Source organism: Erythrolamprus reginae, chromosome 4 (genome assembly GCF_031021105.1).
Source record: "Erythrolamprus reginae isolate rEryReg1 chromosome 4, rEryReg1.hap1, whole genome shotgun sequence".
NCBI lineage: Eukaryota > Metazoa > Chordata > Lepidosauria > Squamata > Dipsadidae > Erythrolamprus > Erythrolamprus reginae.
The window spans coordinates 41,940,267-41,950,348 of record NC_091953.1 but is presented as its reverse complement, the minus strand read 5'-3'; positions in this window follow the sequence as shown (position 1 = coordinate 41,950,348).

Below are 10,082 nucleotides of genomic sequence, written 5' to 3'. Positions count from 1 at the left end.
TGGAGGAAGTATAAGGCATACTTTGGCACAGTGCTAAACTTTTCTTCATTCCTAAAGATTTCCTGACTTCCCTAGCTTCACACACACACACACACACACACACACACACACACACACACTTGGACACAGACATAAAAATAAATCAGTTTCTGGTGGATTGGAATGTTAATTTATCATCTCCCGTTAATGCTCCCTTTAATTATAGCAGCGCAAAGTATTAAACAGTATCAACAAGATATATGCACATACACACATACTTACTGCACATCATATCTCTCTGTGTGCGTGCATGAAATATACATATATATTTGATCATTTGATACTTTGAATTGATGACATTTAAGGGGAAGTTTCAGATTAACATTCCAATTCCCCAGAAGCTGGATAGCTATCAAGACTAAAGTGGATTCTGAATGAACTGTATTTTATATGAAGTATTGCTGTTGAAATATACAAAAAAGCCCAGTCATAAATGCAATAGCCTATATTCATTTGCTTAAGAATAACAAACAGTGAAGGCTGGAGAGAATGTATGCCCAAAATATAGTCATATACACAAGAGTCAATTTTCTATCTTTGCATAAATACTGGAAATAAATTCTACTTATTTGGGACATGCTCACAAATGACAATATGCAAAAAGCATATTTTGTTTCAGTGTAAAAAACATAGAGTTGGAAGACAATTCTGTAGATTAATATCTCAGGCCAATTGGACAATATATTTTGGATATTCATTGTTAGATTAGGAACATAGAAAAAATATATCAAAGAAGGGAAAAGGGAAAGGGATTCATGATTACATATGATAGCACAAATAGTCCATAAATATCTGGATAATTCATTATGTTACTGGAAAGACATTGAAAGTTCATCTGGAATTTCCAACATTGATCTAGAAGTATTCAAGGATAAACCTAAGCACTTCAGATCTGATCTATTAGTATTTCATCATTTTTTAAATTTCCTGAAAAAACATTTCTCCTGAAAAATGGAAGAAATTTGGGTTTTAAAATAGAAGAGAAATGTTCAACATAGTGCTGAAATCAAATAACTTTTGATTTCTTACAACTGATACTTTCTGCTTATAACTCAATCCCACTAAAATAGCATATGCCTGTGATTCAGCTTGTGAAAATTCTTGAAGAATGAGCTTAGAGAAATAAGGATTGTTATAACAACTTGACATGGGGAAGAAAAGTGTCATATGGAAAAAATGTCAGGATACAGATGGGAAGGGAATAATAAATAGTGGAAGAAAATTACTTATCAGAAGGAAAACAGAAATGGTTTTTTCATGCTTTTAAGGTCAATGGAAATACGTCAGTGCAACAATGAAGTGAATTACTTTAAAGTGGCCCAGTGCCCTCAAGAGGTAGGGAAAAGTAGTAAGAAAAAAAGAGAAGAAACAATAAAAGTAAATTTATTATTAATTTACTGGTGTTACTCCTTTATTAAAAATAATTTATAGTGCTTCATTCTAGACAGTTCCAAGGTGGTTTAAAAACTGAAGTGCACGTATAAAAATGCAATAAGAAGAGGTTGAAAATGGTGAACACAATAAAAGCAGGATGCAGTCTATTTATTCCAAGAGTACAATCGTATCAGGAGAATTAATGGCTGGAGAAAGCCAATAAAATAGATTTTTTTTAAAAATAAAGAACAAAATTGAGGGTTGGTACCAGGAACGTCACCTCAAAGCATAAGTGATGAAGAAGGCCCATCTTGGGGTCTCTGCCAAATGAGAAATCTTCCCCCAGGATAGTAAATGTCTCTGTGGCCAATGTCATTGAACACACAGTTTGAGGTGACCCTGAATGCTTTGTAACTATAAACATAAACATAGAAACATAGAAGACTGATGGCAGAAAAAGACCTCATGGTCCATCTAGTCTGCCCTTATACTATTTCCTGTATTTTATCTTACAATGGATATAGGTTTATCCCAGGCATGTTTAAATTCAGTTACTGTGGATTTACCAACCACGTCTTCTGGAAGTTTGTTCCAAGGATCTACTACTACTCTTTCAGTGAAATAATATTTCCTCACGTTGCTTTTGATCTTTCCCCCAACTAACTTCAGATTGTGTCCCCTTGTTCTTGTGTTCACTTTCCTATTAAAAACACTTCCCTCCTGAACCTTATTGAACCCTTTAACATATTTAAATGTTTCGATCATGTCCCCCCTTTTCCTTCTGTCCTCCAGACTAAAAAAGTCAATGCTGTAACTATGGTTTAATAGGAGACTACTACTCACTCTCAATTCACAGGGTTATACAATAAGAGACTATGATGAATAGAATCAAAACCTGATGAAAGGTTGAATAACAGAAACAAAATTATCCATATATTTTTAAAACCAGTAGGTTAATGAAGACAATATTTTGTATAAGCAGAACACAATCCAATCTGCAGCTAATCTAAATAATCAATGTCTTCTCAGAATACATATTAGAGTGCTATGATTCTTTCCATCATTTTGATCAGAAAGTAGCATTTGTCATTTGGCAATAGTTATTATAATCTTCTAGATCCAGAGGTTTGGTTTTGTTTGTTTTGTATTTATACTCACTGATTCTTTAAAAACAGCAGGAAGCATGTCCCCCTATATAATGATGCTTTCACCCTTTACTTCACCCACCACTTCAAGTCAATATTCCTTGGCCTATTTGAATTAGGCCACAATTGGAAAGGATTAAGAAGTCAAGCTGATAGGGTAAAAGCTTAAAGTTTCTTCTTTATATCTCTCTGAAAGGCTGAAATTGATTTTGCACTTTGTTATGGTGGTGGTGGTGGGACAGTTTTATCCTTAAATTGTCTTGATATCTATAACAGCAAATATCGAAGAGCTTTCACAGAAGTGTGTGTGTGTGTGGGGGGGGGTGTATGTGTGTAGATAGTTAGATAGAACTTGGTGTATTCAGGTCTTTTCTCATGTAAGATTGATAGAATCTTGGTGATGTTTCTACGAGGACCCATTTATCATCTTCAGGCTGGTATTTTCGGCTTCATGCTAGGGTAAACAAAGCGTGGTCAGAGCTGCCATCTTTCTATAAATATTGGTTGCGGGATGTGAAGCGCTGGCTTAATTCTTGTAAGGGGGTTGGTTGGCTGTGTTGTAACATCTTGATTAGTTGATGGGATAATACATTGAGTAGTTGATGGAGTTGATGTTTGCAGATTGGTTGATGTTTGCAGATTAGGGGTTACAGCCTGAGTAATTGTTGGAGTTGATATTTGCAGATTAGTCAGCTGTTTTGTAATGTATGTCTGTGGTGAAACATCATGGATTTTGGGTTGGCTCTGAGTTTGTGGTCTGGCTATTTGTTTATGGTATGTGTCAGTTTGCGTTGTGTGGGTGTTGGAGGGGGGTGCAGCAGTTGGAAGTGCCATTGTGGTTTGGTTTCTGGGTGGTGGTTGTATTTTGTCTATGGGGTGGGTATGGGTTTGGATCTGGTGAGGCTGATTGGTGGTGGTGTCTTGTGTTGTTCTGGGTCTGGTGTTGGTTTTTTTGGCTGGGATTCATTTGTTGATTAGGGCTAGTTTCAGATGTCAGGTAGGTGGAAGGTAACAAGAGCTGAGGTGCTGCAGTGGGTACTGCAGGCCACTAAAGCTGACTGCTAGATCTGCAGATCAGCAGTTCAATTCCATCCTTCCAAGGTGGGTAAAATGAGGACCCGGATTGTGGGGGCAATATGCTGGCTCTGTGAAAAAGTGCTATTGTTAACATGCTGTTATGCCCTTTGTTAAAAGGGCGTTATAAATAAACATTGTTATTATTGTTGTTATTGTTGTTGTCGTTTTGTTGTTATTGTCATGTTTGTTCATATTGTGGGGATGTTTCTCTATTTTGATGATTTCTATAATCTCTTACTGAAGTATTTAGTTTTGGAGATTAATTTGGCTCTTTCAAAATCTATTTCATGTTGCATTGTTTTGAGGTGTTGGAAAAGTGAGGAAGTGTTTTTCCCCCCCTTTTCTGACTGTGCTCTTATTTTTCTAGCTGGATATTATCCTTGGGATTTCTTAAGATGTTGGCTATTTTTTGGTCAGTGCCGAAGGCTGTTTTGATATTGTGTTCTTGCTGATTTTATCTGTTGTGCCCTTGATGTAAGGGAGGAGGGTGATGCTTTTATCTCATTTTGTGTCTCGGATCTTAAAGGGTGTCTCCTTTCTGTTTGGGTTGGTAATTGCGTTTATTTGGAAATAAATATGTTTGTGAGAGTGTGTAATTCAGTTCCCAGGTGGTCTTTGTTGGCTAGGCATTTGGTTCTAGAGATGAGGATCATGGCTACGCAGTGGGAGTTAAAGTAGCAATTGTGTTTTTTATAATAATAATAATAATAATAATAATAATAATAATAATAATAATAATAATTTAGATTTGTATGCCACCCCTCTCCGAAGACTTGGGCAGGCTCACAACAATAATAAACAATGTAGTACAAATCCAATAATTAAAACCTAAAGCTAAAAACCCACTATCATTTAAAAACAGTCAATACTACCTAATCATACCACACATAAATCTTACTAGTCAACAAGGAATACATCAATTATCCCATGCCTGGTGTCATAGGTAGGTCTTCAGAGTCTTGCGGAAGGCGAGGAGGGTGGAGGCTGTTCGAATCTCCAAAGGGAGTTGATTCCAGAGGGCTGGGGCCGCCACAGAGAAGGCTCTTTCTCTGGGTCCTGCCAGATGACATTGTTTAGTCGACAGGAGCTGGAGAAGGCCAACTCTGTGGGACCTAATCGGCCGCTGGGATTCATGCGGCAGAAGGTGATCCCATAGGTATTCTGGTCCGATGCCATGTACAGGTCATTATCAACACTTTGAATTGTGTCCAGAAACAAATCGGCAACCAATGCAGGCCGCGAAGTGATGACAAGACTTGGGTGTATCTTGGAAGGCCTATGATTGCTCTCGCGGCCGCATTCTGCATGATTTGAAGTTTGCGAACACTCTTTGTAGGTAGCCCCATGTAGCGAGAAGTTGCAGTAGTCTAACCTCAAGGTGATGAGGGCATCAGTGACTGTGAGCAGAGACTTCGTGTCCAAATAGGGCCGCAACTGGTGCATCAGGCAAACCTGGGCAAATGCTCTCCTGGCCACAGCTGAAATATGGTGTTCTCAAGTTAGCTGTGGATTGAGGAGGATGCCCAAGTTGTGGACCCTCTCCGAGGGGATCAATAATTCCCTACCCCCAAGGTAATGGACGGACAGATGGAATTGTCCTTGGGAGGCAAAAACCACAGCTGCTCCATCTTGTCAGAGTTGAGTTTGAGCCTGTTAACACCCATCCAGACCCCAACAGCCTCCAGGCACTAGCACATCACTTCCCTGCTTCGCCGACTGGACATGGGGTGGAGATGTACAACTGATGATACCTCACTCCATGCCCTTGAATGATCTCACCCAGCGGCTTCATGTAGATATTGAATAGCAGGGGGGAGAGGACCAACCCCTGAGGAACCCCACAAGGGAGAAACCTAGAGGTCGACCTCTGACCCCTCACTAATACCAACTGCAACCGGCCGGAGAAGTAGGAGGAGTACCACTGTAGAAAAGTGCCTCCCACTCCCAACCCCTCCAGCTGGCGCAGAAGGATACCATGGTCGATGGTACTGAAAGCTGTTGAGAAGTCAAGAAGCACCAGGATAGAGGATAAACCCCTATCCCAGGCCCGCTAAAGATCATCCATCAGCGAGACCAAAGAAGTTTCCATGCTGTAGCTGGGCCTGAATCCTGACTGCCGAGGGCCTAGATAATTGGCTTGTTCCAAGGACCGCTGGAGCTGGAGCGAGACCACCTTCTCAACAACCTTCCCCATAAAGGGAAGGTTGGAGACTGGATGGTAGCTATTAAGTATGGCTGGGTCCAGGGAAGTCTACTTGAGGAGTGGGCGCATGAGTGCCTTGTTGTAGGGAGCCGGGAAGGACCCCACCCCCCAGGGAAGCATTGACAATCTCCTGGACCCAGCTCCGTTTCACCTCCCTGCTGGCCAAGACCAACCAGAAGGTACAGTAAACAGGTGGCGGAACTCACAGCTCCAATGGCCTTGTCCACTTCATCAGGTGTCACCAGGTCAAACTCCTCCCAGACAGATGGACAAGGGTGGGCCTCAGTCACCTCGACTGACTCACTGCAGTCCAATTGGAGTCAAGGTCCATCTGAATCTGAACGATTTTTATCAATGGAGAATGCATTAAAGTCCTCGGCACTGCCCTGCAAAGGCTCCCCAACTCTTCCCTGACTTAGAAGGGAGGGGGTCACCCTAAACAGGGTGACCAGGCAGGATTCCACTGATATAATCAAGGCAGCATAATACACGCATCTTGCCACCTTGAGCACCACTTTGTAAGTCTTAATATGAGTTTTTACAAGTGTTCGATCAGGTAAATTGTGTGTCCTAGGGAGCCTTTTTTTTTTTTTTTTTTGTAAATTAGGACATTCAGAAAGGGATATTGGTTGTTAGCTTCTATTTCCAGGGTACAGGCTGTTGAGATGTGTGAGGAAGTTGTCCAGTTTTTCTTTCCCATGTGGCCAAATTACGAAGGTGTCATCTACATGTATAAGCCAGAGTTTGATTTTGTGTTCAGATTTATCTAAGGTGTTGGTTTCAAAATGCTGCATGTATAGGATTGCGATGATGGGTGAAAAGGGTGATCCCATGGGGGCTCCTTCTATTTTTTTGTATCTTTGTTCCTTGTGGATAAAGTATGTGTTTGTTAGGCAGCGGTTGGTCAGATCTAAGATGTGCTTCTGGAGGTTGTATTTGTTTTGGATAGCTGTCAATGTGAAGTAGTATGAGTTTTGTATGTGAGAGGTAATGAATTCTGTGTAGGGTTGAAGTTGTTTGGCAAGAAATTTGGGTGGATTGTGTTAATAGTCACAGGCCAAGGTAGATGCCATAATATCAGATTTTATCAGACATGATTTATTTAAATTCTAAGTTGTAGTCAACCATCCAAAACAAGTGATGTGAAAGATCACCACTACAGCATCATCTTAAATCAGAATATGGAGGGTAAATTGGTCCATTTGCTGTGTTTTATCATGACTGATATTCAAAATCTGTATTACATAGAAACATATACATAGGGTTTTTTTAATGTTTGGTGATACTTCATTAAAAAATCTTCCAGAAGTAAACAGTTGTATAGCTTAGAGTAGAAAAATCTATTTCTAGTATGCCTTCCCCCACCCAACACTCCCATCTGTATATTTATCAAATTTGGGTCATAGAAAAGAGATTCATTAAATCTTAGGACAGTTGGTAAAAGAGATTATCTTATGGCATTCCAGATCCATTTAAAATTTCATATTTAATTCATCCATCCTTCCCCCCCCCCCCCTTAAATACTATATTTTAAATTAGAAGTTTCTTGGAGCAGTATTCTTCAAGGGCTCTAGGATTCAATATTGTCATAATCAATAAATAAATATAAAATCAATTGTTCATCAACTTCAAAATAAATAAATGGTTTTAATCTACTTGTTTAAAACACAGTAATAAAATATATCAATCATGCTTACTCTTGAGAGATAATTCCTAATGCACACATTCACTCCAATCCACAAACCAATCTTTAACCAGCTCTTATCCCTAGTTTTTTCTGCACAACCAATTGACCAATATGACTTCTCTGATACTACACACACTTACCTTCAGTTGCAGATTCCTGTAGTATGGAAAAGGAGAATGCAGTCAAGGCTGCTATATCCAACTAACCAGTGAACTGTGGGGTTTTTTTTAAGTTGAAATGCTCCTCCTACCCTTCAAGGGATCTCAAATCATTATTATTTTACTCAGAACATCTGAACAATAACTGATTACTAAAACTGGTTGTAAAGATGTTCTCATCTGATAATCTCAAAAAGAATATCATTAATTAAGTAAACTAAATAAATATTGGCCTAAAATAATCCTTGTTGACCTATGTTGTAAACTGCAAATCATTCAGAATACAAAAAAATCTGATATGATTTCTGCTTTACTGGAAATGTTAAATGATTGCTACATTTAAACTGGTAATTTATTTGGGTAAACTAATGCAGAAATGTCAATCAACACAGTAGGATAGAGAGGATGTGCTTAGTACATAGATTCATGACTATTTGAAGATTCTTGATGAAGTATACATAGCCCTTTTTAAGAAGCTGATGAAGTGGAGCAAACAGGATTTGGAAAGAACAGTTACGTATAATTCATTGTTTTTAACTCTGCCATCTAATAATGAGAAACCCAGAAGCAAACTACTTTTAAGTGGTTTGCAAAGATTTAAAGGTCATCAATTTCTCAATTTCTGATATGATTTTAAAAGAAACTGGCAGACATTGTAACAGATACACGAATTAAGCCAGAATAATTCTCATTGTATAGATAATTATGATGTAAAATATTTAGAAAATTGCTTTCTTGAATGAAATCACACAATAAAATTGCTTCCAGGAATCCAGATTTCATAATCCAGTATGTGAAATCTTCATTAAATCTTGAGAAGTTTAGTGGGACTTAATGTAATTATTTAGGATTTATTTATTACAAGTTTACCTGTTTTGTTTTCAGACAACATTGCAGCAATCTGTCAAGAAAGTCTGAAAAATGAGCTTTTGAAAACAAAAAAAAACCCACATTGAAAATGTGTGATTTTAAACTAATCTGACATCATCATTTAATAGTACAATTTCGCTGGATTCTGGATCCAACATGACTCAAGGCTTTTAGCACAACCTAAAACCATCTCTATCTATCGGACCTGACAGACTATGTGCATACTTCTTTAAAAACTCTCCTCAACTCTGGCTGAACCCCTAAACATAATTTTCAAAATATCTTCTACAACTAGCTTCCTACCTAAACTCTGGTCTCTAGCCACAGTCATCCCTATTTTCAAAAAGGGTGATCCTAGCAATGTTGAAAATTATAGACCAATCTCCTTGACCTGTGTCATTTGCAAAGTCATGGAATCCATCATTAACCAATCCATTACACTCCACCTTGAAATAAATAACCTACTTTCCAACAAACAATTCGGTTTCGGGGGAAATTATCCTGTAACCTGCAACTTTTACACTGCAAAAACTTATGGACTACCCAAATTGACCAGGGTAAATCAATTGATGCAATCTACATAGACTTTTGCAAAGCCTTTGATTCAGTAGTTCATGACAAACTTCTTATGAAACTAAAATCTTATGGCATCTCAGGACCACTGCACAATTGGATATCAGTGTTCCTATCAAACAGACAACAGGTGGTCAAAATAGGTAATGCCATATCTAATCCTGCTCTAGTTAACAGTGGCATTCCCCAAGGCAGTGTCCTAGGACCTACTCTCTTTATACTCTAGATAAACAATCTCTGTGACAATATTACAAGCAATTGTGTTCTCTTTGTTGATGGTGTTAAGCTATTTAATACCTCCGATAATACCTCTACCCTTCAAAAGGACCTTGACCATGTAGCTGAATGGTATAACAACTGGCAATTGCAAATCTCATCCAACAAATGCTCTGTCCTACACATTGGTAAAAAGAATCTGAATACTAAATACACACATGGACCAACTGAACTCACAGAAGACCCTCCCGCAGTCAAAGACCTTGGAGTACTCATTTCCAATTACCTAAGTGCCAGAGCCCACTGCAACAGCATTGCAAAAGCACTAAGAGTCACAAACTTAATTCTACGCAGCTTCTTCTCTAGAAGCATCGATCTACTAACCAGAGCATACAAAACATTTGTCAGACCAATTCTTGAATACAGCTGACCTGTATGGAACCCACACTGCATAACAGACATTAATACAGTTGAAGAAGTCCAGAAATACTTCACAAGAAGTGTCCTCCACTCCTCCTCACACAACTAATTACCTTACTCCTCCAGACTTCAATTGCTATGTTTAGAAAATTTACAGCTACCCTGCCTCCGAACTGATTTAAGTGTTGTTCATAAAATCATACATCACAATGTACTCCCTGTTAGCGACTACTTCACCTTTAACAAGAACAATACAAGAACATGCAATAGATACAAACTAAAGGTAAATCGCTCCAAACTAGACTGCAGAAAATACGATT